Consider the following 22,789-nt stretch of genomic DNA (forward strand, 5'->3'; position numbering starts at 1 on the left):
AAAAAAAGGATTTATCTGGGAGGTGATCTCAGGAGATACCAGTACGGTAGGTAGGGGAGAAAAACTGATGCAGAGTGGTTAATGAGCAGGTTATCACCATGGGCAACTGGGGCTCCCTCCCAGGGAATTCTGGGAGACCATGAAGAGCATGCCATAGAGCAGCCCCAGTGAAGGAGAACGAGGCTGGGTAGTTAGTTCCCAACTGCCATCTGTCTATTGGTCGAAGCTGCTCCAAGGGTGTTGTTATGATTTGAATATGGTTTGTCTGGCTCTGCCAAGTCTTATGTTAAAATTTGATCCCCAGCGTAGGAGGTGGGGACTGGTGGGAAGTGTCTGGGTCATGGAGGTAGATCCCTCATGAATGACTTGGGGCCATTCTCCCAGGAGTGAGAGCTGGTTGTTAAAGAGCCTCCTCCTTCCTCCCTCCTCCTCCCTCCCTCCTCTTCCTCCTCCTCCTCCACCTCTTCTCCTCCTCCACCTCCTTCTCCTCCCTCCTCCCCCCTCTTCTCCCTCTTCCCTTCCTCCTCCTCCTTCTTCTTCTTCTTCTTCTTTCTCTCTCTCTGTCTCTCTCCCTCTCTCAGCATGTGATCTCTGCACATGACGGCTCCCCTTTGCCTTCCACCTGTGGAAATAGTCTGAAGCCCTCACCAGAAGTAGATGCCGGCAGCATGCTTCTTGTACAGCCTGCAGAACGGTGAGCTGAATGAACCTTTTTTCTTTGTATATTACCCAGGCTCAGGTATTCCTTTATAGCAACACAAATGGACTAATCAGGTGTTAACTTCCTGGCACCCTGGCCCGCCCCAAGCACAGACCAAACACAGCCCTGAGGTCAGAGAAGTCACAGGTAGACAGATGGGGAAGCTGTGGTCTGAAGGACAAAGACCCCAGTCAGTCAATCAATAGTTTGTGCCAGGCACAGTGGCTCACACCTATAATCCCAGCACTTTGACTGCCTGAGGCAAGATGATCGCTTGAGCCCTTCTTGCATTAAGAAGTTGCTGACCTTAAGGGGACCGTGAGTGGAGAGAGAACATGGAGAGAGAACTAACAGCACTTGTGACAGGGACTACTACTCCCCTTGAGCTGGACACTCACTCCATTTCTACATGAACAGTGTTAGCACCCAGACATCTTATAAGCTAAGACTGAATCTGTGGTTTCAGAAAATAAACAATCCAGGGCTTGATCTCATAGAGTGTTTGGTGCCCACCAGTACTTCCCACCACTCCATCCTGTGCCTGTGCCCTCGGGTTTTGAATTAAATGTTGTGTCATGCATTTCTCCCTGGAAATTTTCACTGTTTTGGTTTTAACCCAAGACTCCAGCCTTTTGAAATCATCTGATCTCTTGACTGGATTATCCATTGCACTAACTCTGCCTCCCTGCTTCAATCATGACCAAGTCTTACATGTTGCCTTTTGTCTTTTTGTTTTCTTCAACTTTTTATGATACAAGTTATACCTATTCATAATGAAAATTCATTAGAAAAATTAGATCAGTAAGATGAAGGAGAAAAAACTGCCTACTATCCCATCACCCATAGGTAGCTGCTGTTAATGTTGTAGTTTATTTTCTTATAAAATTTTGTGAGCACATAAAAATATTTTTTTCTACAAAAATGGGATCACATGATATATTACTGTTTTGTAACTCACCTTTTAACCCTTGAAAATGTATATTGTATGTTCACAAATTATTTTATACTCCTCCCTTCAGGAGGTGAAGTTTAATTCTCTTTCCCTCAAATATGGACTGGGCTTAGTGGCTTACTTCTCCCATATATAAAAGAAAAAAATAATAATTTTATAATAGAAAAATCTGGCAAACACCACTGTAACCAAGTGATCAGGTTAAAATCACCACCGATAAGTCATGTTAATATCACGTGCTCCCTGCTGCGATGCAGTGAGACGGGCACTTCGCCTCAGTGGCAATGTTCTTCACCAATACCTGTAACTCTGTCTAACCTTGAAAACATATCAGACAAACCCCGACTGAGGGACAGCCTCCAAAACATCTGGTCAGTCTTCTTCAAAAGTGTCAAGGTCACGAAAACAAGAAAAGACAGAAACGGCCACAGATTGGAGAATGCTAAGGAGACATGACAACTAAATGCAATGTGATATCCCAGACTGGATCCTGGAACAGAAAAAGAGCCTTATGGAAGACTGGTAAAATTTGAGTGAAGTTGATAGTTTAATAAATAAAATTATATGGTTACTGATATCTTAGCTTTGATAAATCATGGTTATGCAAGACGTTAATATTCAGGGAAGCTTGCATGAAAGGTATACTAGAACTCTCCATGCCATCTTTGCAACTGCACTATAAATCTAAATAGATTTCAAAATAAAAATGTTGTTATTAATACATATATATGTTAATATTAATAAATATATATGTGCTAAACACCTTTCCAGTTCAATCGCAATCCACCATAACATTTTTGATGGCTGCCTAGCATTTTATTATACAGAGATACAAAATTTTACTTAATCAATATATAATTTCCCCCCTCAATGTTTCTATTTTTAACACTGGAATGACAATTCTCTTAAATTTCCTTTGTGCGCTTGCCTTTAGGATAAATTTCAAAAGGTAGAATTTCTGGGTGCAATCTCTTTTCCAGTGTCTGGGAATACCTGCACCATTACTACCTAAAAGGCTTATCTAAGGTGCAGTTGCTTAGCTCACACCCTGGATGTGCTGAACTCAAATATCTAGGAGTATAGGCCTAGCAACCTGCATTGTCACAAGCAGAGGCAAAGATTGTCATAGGCAGTGTTGTTTGATAAGTATCGCTTTGGTCTTTGATAAAAAAAAAACTTAAAAAGGGTTGCAGATGCCATGGTTGGCCCATGCCCTCCACAAGGAGTGCATTGACACCCCATGTGCCAACTGGACCTTTGTAGGTGGGGAAGCTGTGGTCTGAAGGATGAAGAGCCCATTTAATCAATAAATAGTTAGCTTGGGCCAGGCACAGTGACTCACACCTATAATCTCAGCACTTTGAGATAACTGCCCCCTCTAAAAATACCTTTTTCCCTGATTTTTTTTTTTTTTTTTTTTTCTGGCTGCATTCTCTTTGATTACTTCCTGACATGGCACTAAGTTTATAACATTATTTTTCTCCAAAGCCAACAGATGGATAATTTGGACTTTCTTCTACCATGGTGCATCAATTATTTTTCATTATCAATAGTTTTTTAAAGTTTCTTGTAGCTTCACAACGCATCACTGATAAGGTCTTGTACATTTTAAGGACTATGATCAAATTTAGGAGTCTTCTCTGAAGCCGACAGGTTTCAGGGTTTTGTGTTTTCTTATGCAGTGACCCATCTTTAACTATGCTTTGGGTTGAAGATGCTCATTAACCAGTTTGCCATTCACATAATCATCATGGTGGCACACCAGAAGGCCAACACCATCACATCTGACAAGAGATAACGTTCATTGTGATGAGGCATTGAGTAAAACAGAATCCTACACTCACAATTTCATGTGTCTAGTAACTGGAGGAAATTTCCTCAGAATGTATTTCAAATCTTGTTTTTCCTCCTTCCATCATGCAGTTCCATTGTGAGTGCTGTGGCCTGTGTTTCACATCGTATGACAACCTGTGGCCCCGCACCTCCCAGACACAGTGCCAGGTGAGTCAGCTGTGTGGGTGGCAATCAAATTCTCGAAAGTCATTCTTACACTGGGACATCCAGCATAACTTAGCTAAGCCCCAAAGTGATGGTGAACCACATCCCTCCACACCCAACAGCATGAGTGACCAGTTCATCCCCACCTTTGCCAGATCCCGGAACCACCTGTGACTACTGCAACTGCATCCCACCGTAAGGGCAGTGTGACAGAGCAGGCATCCGAGTAGAGAGACGTGGTGGTTTTCATGGGTTGCGATTAAAATATCTTGTTTTTGCACATTTACAAACACATGGCACCCTGGGTCCCAGGGCCTTGGAAGAAGCCTGTGTAAGAGAAGGGACCTCAAACTTATATTTAGTTAGCTTCACAAAGATCAGTCCTGCTTCCAGCTGCAGGTGACAGAAAATCCAGCTCAAAGTGACTCCCAAAACAAGAAATCTTACTGACACACATGACTGAAATTAGAAATGAGCAGTCTGACGAATTCATCTAGTAGTTTCTCAAGTTCACCAGGGACCCAGGCTCTCTCTGCATTTCCTCTCTGCCTTTCTGCAGAGCCAGCCAGCTTCATCTTACACCTGGATCTCCTCCAGTGCTTGAGATGGCTGTCAGGAGCCACCTGTCTTTCTGCCTCCTCCAAGAACTACTATAGACCCTTCAACCACCCTCTCCTTGAGTCTCATTGACTTAAAATGGGTCCCTCACTGGTCTGAAACTCATCATAGGCCAGGCCATAGGGATTACTTCCAGCCCATCAAGTCCATGCCTGGAGTTGAGATCACGGCTCCAGTCCTCACTGCTACTCCTCCATGGGGATGGAGGAGCCAAGCTGTTACAGTCTCACAAAGGTCAGAGGTCATCCACAGTCAGTAGCCTACAGGGAATACAGAGTCACTTTCAACACTGTTTCTGTGGAAAGATGCCTTCAGAGCTCCAAACCATCCATTCATTCTTTAGTTTATTAAATAAGCTTGTACAGATGCCTCCTGGGGCCAGGTCCTGTGCTATAAACTGGGAAATCAAGATGGGACTCAGATATAGCCCTCACCCTTCAGTAAACGGTTTAGTTCAGGAGAAATGAGAGTGGATCACTGCAATAGAGAATGAGAAGGTCAGCCTAAGCACAAAAGAAGGTCCAGGAAAAACCCCGGAGGGAAACACCACTAGATCATCTTTGAGGGGAGAGGGTGAGGGAGAGGGAGAGGATGGGACAGACAGAATGATCCAACTGTGCAAAGGCCTAGGGTATAGACAAGGGCACATGTGGCTCCACACGGCTGGAGGACAAGGAGAACTGGGTGTCTGCTGGGCAACAACTGCCTCCCACCTTCTGGTTGGAAGTGAGCACATCATGCAGGTCTTTGTGCTGGGCTTTAGGCCTGGGCTTCATCCTAAAGGTGATGAGTGGCCGATGGAGATTATTCAGTCAGAGAGCAACACAGTTAAATTCAGATTTAAAAGCCTGCTTTTTAAAGTAGGTGTGGAGGAGTGATGGGAGCAACACCAGTTAGGAGTTGAGCAGAAATTATTTCAAATTCTGCTTAGTTGGCTGGAGTAGTATTCCCTCTGAAACAGACACCCCCTAATTCCCCAACACACACATATGCGCACATGTATACACACACACACACACACACACACACACACACACACACACGGAGCTTCTACCAGCCACTCCTGAGAGAACCCTAAAAATCTCCAAAAATAGCTTCTCTCCCGGTGTTGGCCATTGTCAGCCATCTCACAGCTCCTAGTGTGTATGTATATTAGTGTGTCTGCATGTGTATTGGGGGTTGGTAGGGGCTGATCAGCAATCAGCTTTTACCTGTCACTACTTGATGCTCAAACTCTCTGCAAAGAGACCTGGAATCATGTATGAAACAGAAACTGAGCCCTTAGTGTCCCTTTGAAACTCCCTCTGTCTCTTGAAAACCCTGAAATGAGGAAAGATAAGGATGGGACAAGGAGAGAGTACCAGCTTTGCATTCAGTCACGATACGATCTTGAGATAGATATTTTATGTTCCCAAGTTTCTGTTTCCTTATGTGTAAAATGGGAAAGAGTATTCTCAGTTTTGCCTACTTCCTGGGAGACTAAAATGGAACTAAGCGACTAAATTGCTGGAATGGAAGAGCTAAACGTTTCCTTTTAGGAATACCTGTATGGAACAGGCATATAACAATATTAATAACATTTAATTTATGGTTATGTATGTGAATAACATTTATTGAGTACTGTCTTTGAGTCAGGCAACTTCATTACCCCTTTTAATTCTCAAATGACAGATAAGGAAGGGGTGGCCCAGAGGGGTTAACCAATGTTCTCACAGTCACAGGGCTGGTTAGGGGCAAAGCCAGGATTCTAACTCAGTGCTATCTGGCTCCAGTGGTGCCCTATTGTTACCACTCCAGACTGTCAGCTGAGAACAACTTAGAAGTTTTATGATTTGCACTCCAAACAAAATTTAAACCAGAATGGCATGTACCATTTCCACACTCTTGGAAAAGACAAGAGGTCCCCATATATCAGGTACGTATTTGGAGCAGGTACCATATATCATGTACGTATTTGGAGCAAACCAAGAATTAACAGGATCTGACTTTGGAAGAGTAAGAGTAACTTCCAGGGGACAGAGCAAGATGGCAGAATAGAAGGCTCCACCCACTGTCCTCCAAGTAAGAACACAATTTTAAAAACTATTTATACACACACAAAAAAATCCTTGATAAGAGCCAAAAATCAGGTGAGCACTAAAAACAGTCTTTTTCCTATCTCTGAAGAGTAAGTTCCAGGCCAAGCAGCATTCACCACTAACTGACTGAAGAACCCTTGGACCTTGAGGGAACGTTGGTGATAGCTTGGCAATACTCTCTGCGGGCCTGTGGCCACAGGGTGAGGCTCCTTTGACTGTGGAAAGGGGAGGGAAGAGTGGGAAGGACTGTGTCTTGTAGTTTGAGTGACAGCTCAGCCACAGTACAATAAAACACCGGGTAGACTTGTGTGGTTTTTGACTCTAATTCCTGGCTCCTGCATAGTACCTCCATACCTGCCCAGGGCCTGGAAGAAGTCACCACCCTAAAGGAAAAGATACAGGCTTGACTGGCTTTGCCACCTGCTGATTGTAGAGCCCTAGGGCCTTGAATGAACATAGGCAGTACCCAGGGAGTGGTTACAGCAAGACTTGGGTGAGATGCAGCACTATGCTGGCTTCAGGTTTGTCCAAACACAGTACTAGTGGTGGTGGCCACAGGGATTCTTGTGTCACTCTACACCCAGCTTCAGGTGGGTCAGAACAGAGAAAGACACTCTGTTTATTTGGGAGAAAGTAAGGGAAGAGAACAAGAGTCTCTGCCTGGTAATCCAGAGAATTCTGGATCTTCTCCAAGACTGCCAAGGCAGTAAATCTATGAGTCTGCAAGGACCACAGCATTAGTGGGCTTCAGATAGACCCCTCACAACACCTAAGTCCTTTCGAATATATGGAATGCCTTCCTTTCCAAGAAGGATGAGTACAAACAAGTTCAGACTGTGAAGACTATAATAAATACCTAACTCCTCAATGTCCAGACACAGGCAAACATCTACAAGTATCAAGACAATCCAGGAAAGCAAGACCTCACCTAAAGAACTAAATAAGGCACCAGGGACCAATCCTGGAGAAACAGAGATAAGTGACCTCTCAGAGAATTCAAGATAGTTATTTTGAGAAAACTCAAATTCAGGATAACACAGAAAAGGAATTCAGAATTCCATCAGACAAATTTAACAAAGAGATTGAAATAATTACAAAGAATTAAGCAGAAATTAAGCACACCCCACTTTCAGCATTGGACAGATCTTCCAGACAGAAACTCAACAAAGAAACATCAGACTTAATCTTCACTATAGATCAAATGGACTTATTAGATACTTACAGAACATTTCATCCAACAGCTGCAGAATACACATTCTTTTCCTCAGTACATTGATCATTCTTAAGTATAGACCATACATTTGGTTACAAAACAAGTCTTAAAACATTCAAACTGTAGTGGCTCATGCCTGTAATCCCAGCACTTTGGGAGGCCAAGGCGGGCGGATCACCTGAGGTCAGGAGTTTGAGACCAGCCTGGTCAACGTGGCAAAATTCCATCTCTACTAAAAATACTAAAAATAGCTGGGCACGGTGACACATCATTGCAGTCCAGCCTGGGTGACAGAGCGAGACTCCGTCTCAAAAAAAAAAAAAAAAATTAAATAATATCAAGCATCTTCTCTGACCATAATGGAACAAAAATAGAACTCAATAATGAGGAATTTTGGAAACTATACAAACACACGGAAATTAAACAATATGCTCCTGAATGACCAGTGGGTCAGTGAAGAAATTAAGAAGGAAATTAAACAATTTCTTGAAACAAACGATAATGGAAACACAACACATCAAAACCTATGGGATACAGCAAAAGCAGTACTAAGAGGCAACTTTATAGCTACAAGTGCCTACATCAAAAAAGAAAAAGAGGAAAAATGTCAAATAAACCACCTAACAATGCATGTTAAAGAACCAGAATAGCAAGAGCAAACAAACACAAAAATAGTGGAAGAAAAGAAATAATAAAGATCAGAACAGAATAAATGAAATTGAAAAGAAGAAAACAATACAAAACATCAATGAAACAAAAAGTTGTTTTTTTTAACAGTTAAACAAAATCGACAAACCTTTAACCAGGCTAAGAAAAAAGAGAGAAGACCCAAATAAGCAAAATCAGAACTGAGAAAAAGACATTACAACTGACACTGCAGAAAGTCACAGGATCATTAATGGCTACCATGAGCAACTATATGCCAATAAATTGGAAAATCTAGAAGAAATTGACAAATTACTAGATACATACAACCTACCAAGATTGAACCATGAAGAAATTCAAAAGCTAAACAGAGCAATAACAAGTAATGAGATAGAAGCCGTAATAAAAAGTCTCCAAGCAAAGAAAAGCCCTGAATTGATGGCTTCACTGCTGAATTCTACCAAACATTTTAAAGAAGAACTAACACCCATCCTACTCACACTATTCTGGAAAATATAGCAGAAGGAAATACTTCCAAACTCATTCTATGAGGCCAGTATTACCTTGATGCTAAAACCAGAGAAAGACACACAACAACAACAACAACAACAACTACAGGCCAATATCTCTGATGAATATTGTTGCAAAACTCCTCGACAAAATACTAGCAAACCAAATTCAACAATACATTAAAAATATTGTTCACTATGATCAAGTGAGATTTATCCCTGGGATGCAAGGATAGTTCAACATATGCAAATCAATCAATGTGATACATCATATCAACAGAATGATGGACAAAAACCATATGATCATTTCAATGGATACTGTAAAAGCATTTGATAAAGTTCAACATCCCTTTGTGATAAAAACCCTTATGAAACTGGGTATAGAAGAAGCATACCCCAACATAGTAAAAGCCATATATGAAAGACCCACAGCTAGTATCATATTAAATGGGGAAAAACTGAAAGTCTTTCCTCTAAGATCTGGAACACGACAAGGATACCCACTTTCACCACTGTTATTCAACTTAGTACTAAAATTTCTAGCTAGAGCAGTCAGACAAGAGAAAGAAATGGAGGGAAAGGAAGGAGTTAAATTATCCTTGTTTGCAGATGATGTAATTTTATATTTGGAAAAACCTAAAGACTCCACCAAAAAACTATTAGAACAGATAAACAAATCAAGTAAGGTTGCAGAATACAAAATCAAAATCCAAAAATTAGTAGCATTTCTATATGCCAGCAGTGAACAATCTGAAAAAGAAATCAAGAAAGTAATTCCACATACAATAGCTACAAATAAAATTAAATACCAAACAATTAACCAAAGAAGTAAAAGATTATTATAAAACACTGATGAAATAAATTGAAGAGGACACCAAAAAAAATGAAAAGATATTCCATGTTCATAGATTGGAATAATCAATGTTGTTAAAATGTCCATGCTACCCAAAGCAGTCGAGAGATTCAGTGCAATCCCTATAAAAAACAAAACAAAAACAAAAAAACAAACCAATGACATTCTTCACAGAAATAGAAAAAACAATCCAAACATTTCTATGGAATTACAAATGACCCAAAATAGCCAAAGCTGTCCTAAGCAAAAAGAACAAAACTGGAGGAATCACATTACCTGCCTTCAAAGTATACTACAGAGGTATAGTAACCAAAACAGCATGGTACAGATACATAGACCAATGGAACAGGATAGAGAACCCAGAAACTAATCCATACACCTACAGTGAACTCATTTCCAACAAAGAAGCCAAGAATTTACAGTGGGGCAAAGACAGTCTCTTTAATAAATTGTGCTGGGAAAACCAGATATCCATATGCAGAAGAATGAATCTAGACCCCTGTCTCTTGCCATATACAAAAATCAAATCAAAATGGATTAAAGACTTAAATCTAAGACCTCAAACTATGAAACTTCTGCAAGAAAACATTGGGGAGACTCTCCAGGACATTGATCTGGGCAAAAATTTCTTGAGTGATACCCCACAAGCACAGGGTACCAAAGCAAACATGAACAAATGGAATCACGTCAAGTTAGAAACCTTCTGCCGAGCAAAGGGAACAATCACCAAAGCGAAGAGACAACCCACAGAATGGGAGAAAATATTTGCAAACTATCCATGTGACAAGGGGATAACAACCAGAATATATAAGGAGCTTAAACAACTCTGTAGTGAAAATCTAACTTTTTAGATTTAATTGGATTTTTAATCCAATTTTTAAAATGGGCAAAAGATCTGAACAGACATTTCTTAAAGGAAGACATACAAATGGTAAACAGGCATATGAAAATGTGCTCAACATCATTGATCATCAAAGAAATGCAAATCCAAACTACAATGAGATATCAGTGAGAGTGTGTCAGAACTTTTGGGATTAAGTTCTTAGCTTCATTGTCATGAAAGCTATGTGCGAGCTGTCATTCAGGGGCCCTGGCAGTGGATCTTTCAGGAAAGTGGATCTTTCCAGGTTCCCATATCTCTAGCTTTCTGGACCAGCCTATAAACTCGGTCTTCAGCAATCTCTGTGTCACTCTGGGGAAATTGGAGGAAGGGGGCTCACTGCTTTCTAGTCAGGGCCTGTACTGGAGAGAAAAAAATCGAGTCAGCTCTGTAACTCTGAGTTTGAAAAGACACAAATCACAATGGAAATTCTGGCCAAGCATAGTCCTGTTGGAGCAGTAAGTATGTGTTACTTCTTCCAGCGCTCCTCCTTAGTTACCGGAAATGTGCTCTTATGCCCTAATGAGAACCCCAAGGGTTTATAAATTTCTCCTGGCCTAGCTGGAACTGACTTCTCTGAAGACAGACGAGGTTAAAAATGTCTCTTAAGCTTCAGGCGATTATAGCAACCTTGCAGAACCCCTGACACCAAGGGGATTTATATTGGATTTTCTCTAACATTAACATGATCGAGTACGGTTGAGCACAGGTCTAAGGGGCACCTGGTTCTCCAGGAAAGTATCTTCTGGTTTGGGACTTAAAGAAGACAATACGATGCTTGGGGTCCAGACCTTTTCCACTTAAGCCAGTAGTACCTCATGGGGGCAGAAGGAGAGAGCCCAAGACCTTTTCGCACTTAAGCTCATGTAGTTACCTCATGGGGGCAGAAAGCAAGGCTGGAGACCCTCTGGGGGGTCTACAACAGCGGTGGATCTCAGAGTGCGGCCCCAGGATCAGCTGCACTGGCATTTCCTGGGAAGTGGTTAGAAATGCAATTTTCTGGCCTCCACCCCATTGCTGCTGAATAAGACTCTAGGGGTGGAGCCCAGCGATCCATTCTGTTACTAAGTTCTGAAGGAGACTGTGTACCTACTTACATTTGAGAACCACTGTTCTACAACAAACAAGGTAGACTGGATCCAGCCTTCAGGTGCACTTTTATTGACCAGTGTAGTGTTTTGAACATTTTTAAACTAGTTTCCAATGTTTCAAAATGGTGTGTATGTGTATGTGTGTGTGTGTTTTTCATGAAAATCCACATTTCTGGCTTTTCTTGGGGAAAAATAGGAAAATCTAGACACGGGGGACTCTCGCACCTACTTGGAAATAATTATCTGGAGCTGAGAGGAGGCTGCCACCCTGAGAAAGGTCACAAGCCCTCCTGGGAGCAGCGGCCCCTCATTACCTATCTCACTGGCCAGCTTTGCTTCTGTCCACCTAGAGGCATTTGAGCCATTGTCCTGTGACCTATATAATGTCTGGTGTCATCTCAGGGTTCATTCAACACACATTCGCTGAACGCTGAGACTTTCTGCTGCCCTCATAACCTTCTCTCCCTGACTCTTATAATTCTCTTTCCACCCCATCCTCGACTCCTTGTACTTTTTGCTAAGATAGAGAAAAAGGAACAGACTTAGTGTTCCCAGACTTAGCACAATATCCAGAGCACAGCCATGGGAGTCAGTTAATATCAGCGAGAAAGAGGTTTATTTGTTTAACCTTCACTCCCCTCTGATCTTACTCTTGAGAAAGTGATCTCATTATTGCATTCAGAAAGGAAGGGACGGTGCCCTTCTGTTAGGCTTAGAAGGCTTTGATCTATGGTTTGGGGCTCACAGAGGTGGATAAGCTCATCTTTCAGCAGCGGGTGGCCCCTCAGACTGGGATTGCCTGGGACACTTAATACTCATCAGCTATCTTCTCTGTGCCAGACACTGGGCTGGGCTCCCAAGAAATATACAGCGGATGGGATCCTTTGTCTTTTTCTTTTGGAGAGGGTCGGCAGGTCAGCAGGCGAAGGCCAGCCTTGCACTATCAACCCCAAACATGCACCATCAACCCCTAAACACTCCCTTGCTGGTGGCAGACACTCTACCCTTTATAAAGTAATTCCTTTGGCTCCTTGCTGTGTCTGTTTTCACAAAGGTAAATATTTCTACATGGGGTCCATTAGGCCAGTTGGTGATCCAGCAAGGTGTAGGTTCTGGGGAAAGAATAAAAATAAAAATTGGAGAGTGAGGGTGTGAGTAGAGTACATGTGCGGGAGGGAGGGGATGTCGGCAAAAGTGCACTTGACATTTTTACGTTGGCCCTGACCTGAGTGCCCAAGGTACCCTCAACTGAAGACAAACTTTCTCATTTGTGAATGTACATCTCTAAGGCAGCTTGTGAGCCATGTACTCACTGGGCCTGGCTCTCCATGGGGATCCAGTGGTGACTGAGTAGGAATCGGGCAGAGCAGAAACAGTGCAGGATTTTTCTCGTGGGTGCCTGTGGCCTCCGACTACTTACTGGGGCCTGTTCACTCAAGGAAGCAGAGGTGAAAGAGGTGAGGAAGGGCCTGGGGCCAGTTGGAGCTGTGGGAATGGGGATTGTGACAGGAGGCTGACATAAAAGTGAGGTCAGGGAGGGGAAAGATGGAAAAGGGGTCTCGAAGAGAGACCAGGGACAAGACAGAGCCACTGAATGATGAGCTCCACGACGGTGCTCCCTTCATCTTGACTGGCCTCTCGTGGCTATGAGCAGTCATTGAATGGCGCCTGCCATCAGCAGCCACATTCTTCAAAAGGGATGGGAGGTGGAGAGCAGGCAGGAGGCATAGGAATCAGGAAAAGTAGTCATTAAATGTAAGCTTCACCTCAACCCTGCAAAGCTTGAGATTATATTCCCATGTGGTTCAGGTATCGGTTGAGGTCAGTTTATCCTTTGCAACCAAGCAGAGATGGCTCTACTTCTGTTGCCAGCCTACTCCTCTCACCATGCTGTCTGTGGTGCCCCAGTGCTGGGGTGCCTGTGGTCATTTCTCAACTCCCATTTTCACCTCCACTCACCTCCTAGGGCCACTTTCCTCCCTCTGCTCTGTACTGATTCTCCTCCTTGTCCCATGCCAAACCTCCCTCCTATTTTGCCCTAAACCACTTTTATTTGTGTGAGTAATGGACTTTTTCACATGTTTGGGAGCTGCAGATAGTTTTTATTACAAACAATGTAAAACAATACTAGCTATTCTTGATGTTAAAAGTTTTCTCTTCACCAGACCAGCGCCCACACCTCCTCTTCCCATCTCAGTTTCTCATCTCTACCTGCCCACCTGATTCTCTCCCAGGCCCAACATTGCTGATACTTTTTTCATGCAGAGCATGTTAGTGACCACCTCGTTTCATGGTCTTCTTACAGACCATTCTCTGGGAGTCTCACCCTCCTTACCCAAAGTGGCCCATCACTTCGTAGTTTCCTGAACAAATATGAGAGATGCTGTTGCCAGCCGAAATGCTACAACCATTTTACGGCTAAGGACCTTGAGGCTCTAACAAATTAAGCAACCTGACTGGACACAGTTTCTGGGCTACTTGGGGGAGAATTCTGAAGGGGATCCCTGCCACCAGGAGGCTGGAGATATGGAGGGGCTGGCTGTGGTGTGGCGGGGTCTTGCCCTGCTGTTCTCCCCCTCAGGACATGAGGCTCATCTCCTCCCATTGCTTGCTCTTTCCAAGCAAGGTCATGCAGGGAGGTTCTGATGCACTCGGCTTCCTATTAATTTGCTCTTTGGGGAGAATAACCATGGGTGTTGGGCAGGGCTAAAGTGCTGCGCTGTCAGCAAGTTCCATCTCAGCAGCGATAGCCAGCCCAGCACACTTTTCTCAGTTGAACACACCGACGGGTACATTGTACCTCATAGCTCAGAATCAATAAAGTCAAGGCAATTTCCTTAACATGCCATCAATAAGAGATTATGGAAGGGGGAGGGTTTTCTTTAGAAGCTAATGCCTTACTAAAGTTCAAATGAGGCAATATATAGTAAAATAAATTCAATCTCTATTTTCACTCCTTGCAATTTTAGTGGAGACTAAATGAAATGGAACTGTGTTGATCCTAACCCGTTCAATATATCTTCACTTCCTAAGAACCAAGGTCATTTTTACCTTCATGGGAAGGGTGGCAAAATATAAAATACTCACCCATACTGAACAGAAATGCATTTGCAGGTTTTTGAAAGCCAGGTAGATGACTGATATATTATGTAATTCATTTCATGGCACAGCTGAATGTGTTTTATAGATAGTGTTTAACCTTGCCAATTCTGCTCGGAGATAATCCCCCTTCTGAGGATAAAAATCATATGTTTAACCTAAAGGGAAAGGTTGGGAGGAGAAACGCAGTGTGATGTATCCTATACAACAGATAACCAGAAGTTGCTTACACAGAAAGAGGATCAGAGCAGGTTCATTGCTGCTTTGCCTTATTAGCTAATCATCATGTTATGCTAATCAGGAGTGAGGTGATAACCTCTTGAGTGGCACTGTGGCAGTGTGCTGCTGAATGACAAAATGCTCCCAATGCTGTGTGGCAGGCTGGCGTGTGGGCGATGACACATGCCACAGTGGGACAGACCCTGGATTGAATTCCTGCTCTATGCAGTGTGCCACCTGTGGCCTGGGGCAATTTACTTAACCCCTCTTAGCCTCAGTTTCGTTGTTTGTGAAATGGGAGTAAGAACACACACTTCAGTAGATAACATTGGTTATTTACCTGTCATCCATTTCCCTTCTTCCTCCTTTCCAATAGAACCACGATTTCATTCAGTTTTTCCCAACTTTTACTTCCAAAGAGAAATCTTGATTCATCTCAAGCAGTGTATGAAAGTCTGTGGCATGTATTAATGGTTCAGAGAAGGGCATGTGCTCCCGGTTGATCCAATTAGACTGGAAGAGAGGTATTTTTATTTTCTCCTGGGGGGATATGAGCAAGGAAGCACATTGTCCCAGTGGCCACTGGTCACTGTCTTGCATCCACACAGGAAACTAGACGACGTGAAGGCTGACACATCAAGTGAGAGCAGCACTGAGACGGAAAGGCCCTAGGTCCTTAATAACCTCACTGACTGTGCTGGTCCTGGAAACAACTCTTTTCTGAACTCTCAGGTATAGATAAATATTATTTATTTTAAAATCAATCATAAATTTATTTTACTTTATTACTTTATTTTTGTTTATTTATTTTCATCTTCTCAGAGCAAGAAAGGAATTATCAAGCCATTTGCAACTGAGGTTTTTTGTTACCAGCAGTCTAATACATTCTAACTGATAAACTACCTCAAAGGACTGTTGCAAAGATTAAGGGGGAAAGGTCTGTATATAGGGCTGTCCAATGGACACCTCCATGATAATAAAAATGTTCTATGTCTACACTGTACAATTCAGCAACCACAAGCCGCATGTGACTGTTGAGCACTTAAAATGTGGCTAGAGTAACTGAAGAACTGAATTTTAAATGTTATTTAATTTTCATTAATTAAAATTAGAAATTTGAATAGCTCCATATGGTTACTGGCCACTGCGTTGTCCAGCAGAGATCTATAGAATCATCTGGTACAGTGTCTGAAACCTAGTAGGGGTCAATGAATGTTGGCTTCTCTTCCTGTGTCCCCTGTACCCCCTCCACACCTCTCTGAAAACTTACTTGGTCACCAATGTCTCAACAGGTAGCAACAAGAGCAGGAGGCATTAATTTTGGAGGCGAGGGGGGCCAAGTGTTTGAAAGAGAACTAGATTTGAGGGTCAGACCTGTATAGATGTTTCCAATAACAGTGTTTGAACTTTGTTCCTAGTCTAGTTATCCAGTGAAACCAGGACTCTGTGTTGTTGGAGGCCCAAGAAAAAGTCACTTCTTGCCATTGTATATCCTTTGCCAGTGTTATCCTTTGGGCTGCATAAGAAGTTGGTGTGCAGTTAAGTGCTAACTTAGGACTTAGCAGAACAATACTTCTAGACAATTTAACAAGCCAGTGAGTATGATAAACGTCTCCTAAGAGCCCCAGCCATCTGAGGGCTCTTATCAATTAAGCCGCTGAGGCTTAGGTGGTATGTTCTGTGCTGTGATCATTTTAGCAACATCATGGCAGGTAATGTCACCTCATAGAATGACCTTCAGAGGGAATTCCAGGCTGCAGGGGTTGGGATCCTTCACTGGGTGACTGGGACCAATGTTTGTTTCCTGCAAGTCATGTTCATTGTCATTTACTAATTCACTTCCTATCCTCGTCTTTATTCCTCTACCAACCCCATCTTCCCCTCTGCATCCAACTTGGTACCACTTAGCAGCTGTTTCATTGACAGAGGGAAATATTAGAGTCCTCGAAACCCAGCCAGTGAAATATCAATGTCTAGTATGGTCGGGGAAAATAAAAAACTTACTACATCTCCCAATCCTATCAAGACTGAAAGTATGGTGTGCCCAGAGGCTGACCCAGTGCCACAGGCTCTGCAGGGAAAGTGTGCTATTGTTGGCTCCCCAGTACATGGGCACGTTGGATTCAGAATTATCTGCATTTCGGGGTATTTATTCTTTTAAACAACATTTTCATTGAGATGTAAGAAAATAAAGTCACAAATCTTAAGTGTACATCTTGATGACATACGCACTTTTCCACTATGATATATGCGCCTTGTAACTCCCTCCCAGAATAAGAAATCCCAGTCCATATCTTCCCTCAAAAGCAATCACTTTTCTTATTTCTATCCCTATTGATTAGTTTTGCCTGTTCAAGAACTTTGCATTATTGAATCATACAGCTTCTCTGCTGAAAATTTTGTCTGTGAGGTGAATCCAGATAGTTGCATGCAGCAGAGTGTGTTATTTTCCATTCCCATATAGTACTCCGCTGTATTAATATACCAGACTTTATTTATCCATTCCACTGTCTCTGGACATCTGGGCTGTTTCTAGTTTTTGGTTATTATGAATAAAGCCACTACAGATATGTTTGTACATGTGTTTGGCAGACATATGCATGTACTTTAATTGGGTTTATATCCATTAGTGGAATTGCTGGGTTATAGGCTGTGTATGTTCAGATTTAGTAGATCCTGTCAATGTTTCCCAAAGTGATTGCACTGATTTACACTGCCCTCATAAACAATGTATGTAAGTTACAGTTTCTCCACATCCTCACCCAAACTTAGTTATGTCACTCCTTTTAATTTTAGTTATTCTTGTGTGTTTGGCAATTCTGGTGGAAGTAGATTACCAGATTTTGAAGCTCAAAGACAGAGGTTGGAAAAATATGGCCTGCAGGACAAATCCAGCTCGCTATTTTTGTACATACAGTTTTATTGGAACACAACCATGCTCATTAATTTATGAATTGTCTATGACTGTTTTTGCACTTAAACAGCCAAGCTGAATACTTTCAACAGGGACCATATGGCCCACAGTCCTTAAAATAGCTGGCCATTTATAATGTTTGCTGACCCCTGCTTAAAGTAAGTAGTTCATGAAAAAGACGGTTTCAGTAATCATTGTAGACATCTTGTTGCTGTTTTCTTGACCGTATGGGGCAGGCAATAAGGCCCAGTTGCCCAACTGTTATGCCTTGGTACTATGGTGCTAGAATGTTTTACAGAATGCGGGGATATTTGTCCCCTCAGCCCTCAAGGCAGCAGAACAGGACTTGGGGCAGTCAGAGTTCCTGGGATAATCTTTAATTTTGAGCAGCCTCAATGGTTTGTCCCAGTGTGTTGTGTAAACACAATTTTCTGTGTGTACTATGACTTTTAAAAGTTTGGGAGGCCCTAAGACAGTCCACATGAGCAGTATTCATTTTCAGAAGCCTGCCAACTGGCTTCTCCCTGTTTCTGCTCACTGAAATAACAAATCCTGGCTTTTAAAACGTTTTTCTCAAGTCTTCATTTTTTCTTAATCTCTTTGTGGCATTGGATACTGTTTGCTATCCCTTCTGCAAAACACTTGTTGTTCTTGCCTATATATTAATTATAACACTGGTTAACATTCATTGAGTCCCTACTATGGGACATAAGATTGACATACAGCATCTTAGCTGTTTATCACAACAACCAGACATAGTAGGTATTGTCACCCAGACTTAGAGTTGAGGAAATGGTTCCAGCAAGTCTCAGTTCCCAGCTAGTAAGTGGAAAAGCAAGGATTCAAACCTGGGTCCGTGGGATTTAGCTGTCAATACTCCCTAGAAGCTCAGTTGTTATCTCCCACTGCTTGATCCTGTTGCTGTTCCTCTAATCTTAAAGATATTCTTCTGTTTTTGGCTTTTGTTCCTTCTGCTGTCCCCTAACTCTTGTTTCCCCCAAGGCTCAGACCTTAATCTCCTCTTTTTACTATAGACTCTTTCCTTTAAGGTCTGACTTATAGTTTTAACTTTAACTTTGATCCTGAATGTGAATTAATGTGGATTTTTCTGAGGGTGCTAGGAAGACTTTACAGATGGTTTCTCATTAAGTCCTCAACATAACCCTGAAGGTCAATGCTGCACTCACTTCACAGAGGAGAATTGAAACTGGGAGGGGATTATTGACCTGCCCGAGGGGCACTCAGTTGGAGGGTGATGAGAGACAGGACACCTCAAACCATCACTGTGAAGATCCCAAGGCCTATGAGTATGTAGGACACCCCCCACCCCACCTGAATTTCAGAGATATCTTTGAATTTGATATTTAGGACAAAGGCCTTCAAATTCATTCATTCTGTGAAGATGCACTGAGCCCTTGATATGTACAAAGAAAGCATCAGAGGAGGCACAAAAAAGGGTGCAAGAGAAGTAGGAGAGGAAGGTTGAGTGTCAGTCAGGTCACCTCCCTGCTTCCTCCCTCTGGGTCCGGTTTTCTCATCTGTGAATGAAGGGCTGCACCTGTGAACAAAGGGTTGTACCAGATCGGTGTTTCTCAGAGGAAGGTATTAATAGAAGGCCACGTTCATTAAAATCCCAAAGGTACTTGTTAAAAATGCAAATTCTCAACCTTATTTCTTACAACTTCCCTAATTCCTATAGGACATGTCTGTTTATTTCATCAAGACCTTGAATACAACGTGTCTAAAAGCAAACTCACCTTTCTACTTTCCAGCTCCATGCAAGTTCTGCCTTATAGATTCTGTGTTTCCCACTGTTCTCTTGGCACCTATGTTGATGGCTACAAGTCACCCTGGTTTTTAGATTCCCCAATCTGTACCTACACACTGCCACCCAACCCCACTAGATTTTGATATCTCCTGTTTATATATTCATGCTTCAGGTCTTGGTAATGCTTTTTCTATTTTCTGACACCATGCACAACCAACTTGATCATAGCCCCTTTCTCTGAGTCTCCAGCAATCCTTGCCTGTCCATTTCTTCTGAAATTTAGTGAAGTGTCACCTGGTTTCACCTATCTCATTTTATATCCACTGGAGCTTGTACATGTCCCATCAGGTCAGGGTAGACCATTCATTATCATCTCTTATGGTGGCCCTCAAAGTTGCATGAGTCTTGGAATCAAGTGCAGTTTTTCCCCCAAGCAGGTTTCTGACCAACATCTGATTCAGTAAATCTGAAGTAAGCTCAAGCATTCAAGCATTTGCATCTTATTTTATTATTATTATTTTTTTAATAAACGCAGGATAAACTCTTCCATGGAATTTGCTTTTTTTTTTTTGAGATGTAGTCTAGCTCTGTCGCCCAGGCTGGAGTGCAGTGGCCGGATCTCAGCTCACTGCAAGCTCCGCCTCCCCGGTTTACGCCATTCTCCTGCCTCAGCCTCCCGAGCAGCTGGGACTACAGGCGCCCGCCACCTCGCCCGGCTAGTTTTTTGTAATTTTTTTTAGTAGAGATGGGGTTTCACCGTGTTAGCCAGGATGGTCTCGATCTCCGGACCTCGTGATCCGCCCGTCTCGGCCTCCCAAAGTGCTGGGATTACAGGCTTGAGCCACCGCGCCCGGCCCCATTTTCTTTTCTCTTTCTTTTCTTTTTCTTTTTCTTCTTTTCTTTTCTCTTCTCTGTTCTTTCTTTTCTTTTCTCCTCTTCTCTTCTTTCTTGAGGTGGAGTCTCACACTGTTGCCCAGACTGGAGTGCAGTGGTGCCATCTTAGTTCACTGCAAGCTCTGCCTCCCGGGTTCCAGCGATGATTCTGCCTCAGCCTCCACAGTAGCTGGGATTACAGGCGCCCACTACCACGCCTGGCTAATTTTTTCTGTATTTTAATAGAGACGGAGTTTCACCGTGTTAGCCAGGATGGTCTCGATCTCCGGACCTCGTGATCCGCCCGTCTCGGCCTCCCAAAGTGCTGGGATTACAGGCTTGAGCCACCGCGCTCGGCCAGGAATTTGCATTTTTAACAAGTACCTTTGGGATTCTAGTGCAGGTGTCCCTCCACCTCACTTTGAGAAACACCGATCTGATATGCCTGTCTGTTCTCAGGTGCAACCTTTCCTTCACAAAGGAGAGCGCTGAGACCTAAAGGAGGTGGGGAAGAGAACCGATTGGCAGTCAACCCTCATCTCCTGCTTCTCTTGCATCCCTTTTTGTGCCTCCTCTGATGCTTTCTTTGTACATATCAAGGGCTCAGTGCTTCTTCGCAGAATGAATGAATTTGAAGGTCTTTTTCCTAATATCTCAAAGTTACTCTCTGGTTGTAAAGTTAAGAGATGCCTATGAAAACTGCATGAGGTCTGTCCTCTGGTAGGATATCTTGGGTAAAAAGTGGTGGGATTGAGGAACATTCTACAAAACACCTGACCAGCACTCCTCAAAATTCTCAAGGTCATTCCAGACAAGCAAAGTCTGAGAAACTGTCACAGCCAAGGGGTACGTAAGGAGACACAACGACTAAATGTAATGTGATATTCTGAATGGGATCCTGGGACAGAAAAAGGACATTAGGTAAAAACTTAAAAAAAAAAGTCCTTTAATTAATTTTTTTAAAAGAAGTGGTAGAGCAGGAATCTAAACTACTCATGCTGTCTTCCCTTTAGCACATGGGGAGGTAGATTCAGTTATGACCTAAGTCAGGGTCAACATCTTAGCTTGTTCACAAAGTCGACACTAGTTGTGTTTGCAAAGACTGACACTAGCTCAGCTATTGCTTCGTTCCCTCCCCTTGTTTATTTTCTGAAGCCTTATATGGCACAAGTGGGTCATTGAGAGAAAGACCTTGGCTTTGAGAGCTGGCGGAAAGACAGTGCAGTAATTTCAACAGAACTGGGTGCCAAACCTAGCCCTGACATCCATCATCTGTGTGACCGTAGGTGTGTTACTTAATCTTCTCATAAGTTGAATGGAGGTGACAATACCACTCTTGCAAACTATTGTATTTGGTGAATGTAGACTGACAGGGCATAGTAGAAAATAGCTGGAAGATGGTACTTTACTTAAAGTATTTTTTGGTCAGGGATTAGGAGTTTCAGATTGGCTAAAGGTAACAATTCTGGGACCTCTCAGAACTTCTGCCTCCAACTTGTTTTCCAAGTTGGGCTCTGTTCCATCCCTGCAGTGCTGGGGGTGAACTTCCTCTCAGAAGTCCCCCAGTTCCCCTGTCATGCTTGGCTGGGCAACCTCAGCAATCACTCAGACTTCTGGTTCCTTATAAATGGAACATTTATCTGCGCTGGTCCCAGATGTCATTTTTATTGGTGTCTAAAAATAAAAATAATAGTAATTTCCTAAACATCAGTAACCTCAAGTGAGCCAGCTGGAGTTCTTCCTCTGGGCATGCTGTGAGAAGCCATTCACACCACATCCAGATTGCAGACTTCTGACCTACCATCAGCCTGTTGGAGTGAGTGTGATGCCTGGGAAGAAAGTACAGGCCAGCGGTACAGGAAGGAAGCTTCCAGTCTGTGCCCAGATTGCTGGGGCTCTTCCCCATCTAGCCTGCTCCCTCTTTAAGACATGGAGGGGAGCGAGGAAGGAGGGGAGAAAGAGGCAAAAGGCAAGAGGTGAGGGAGTCAGGGAGGGAGAGAGAGAGACAGAATGAGAAAGAAGACCCTGACAGCTTAAAGGTGAAAGAGGTAGTCCTGGCAGATAAGTAACAAACATGGCTGCCTCCTGCGTGAGATGCCCATGCAGCTGATTAGATTTAGAACCGTTCTCCGATGCACTCCATGCCACATGAGGGGAAGATTTACAAGTGCAATTCTCAGAGATGCTGTTCTGGGGAGTTATGGCATCTCTGCACAGTGCAGCCAGGGAGGCCAGGAGTCTCATGCAATTTAAAACACTTCATAGATCTTTCTGGACAGAAAGATCTTTCTCCTTCTTGATGCATCTCTGTGGTTGTTGGCCAGCAGAGGCAGGGAGTGGGTTGAGGACTGGCCGACCCCTGCCAGGTGCAACACTTCT

General features: G+C 43.0%; 1 long non-coding RNA gene across 1 annotated transcript; it reads left to right on the forward strand.

Moving 5' to 3' along the window:
• The first annotated feature begins 653 nt into the window (after positions 1-653).
• LOC103882117 lies at positions 654-20,014 on the forward strand. The gene is made up of 4 exons (XR_643818.3): positions 654-694; positions 3,576-3,653; positions 15,464-15,587; positions 16,274-20,014. It is a non-coding gene; the product is annotated as an uncharacterized LOC103882117 (long non-coding RNA).
• Positions 20,015-22,789: the final 2,775 nt, after the last annotated feature.

Source organism: Papio anubis, chromosome 2 (assembly GCF_008728515.1).
Source record: "Papio anubis isolate 15944 chromosome 2, Panubis1.0, whole genome shotgun sequence".
NCBI lineage: Eukaryota > Metazoa > Chordata > Mammalia > Primates > Cercopithecidae > Papio > Papio anubis.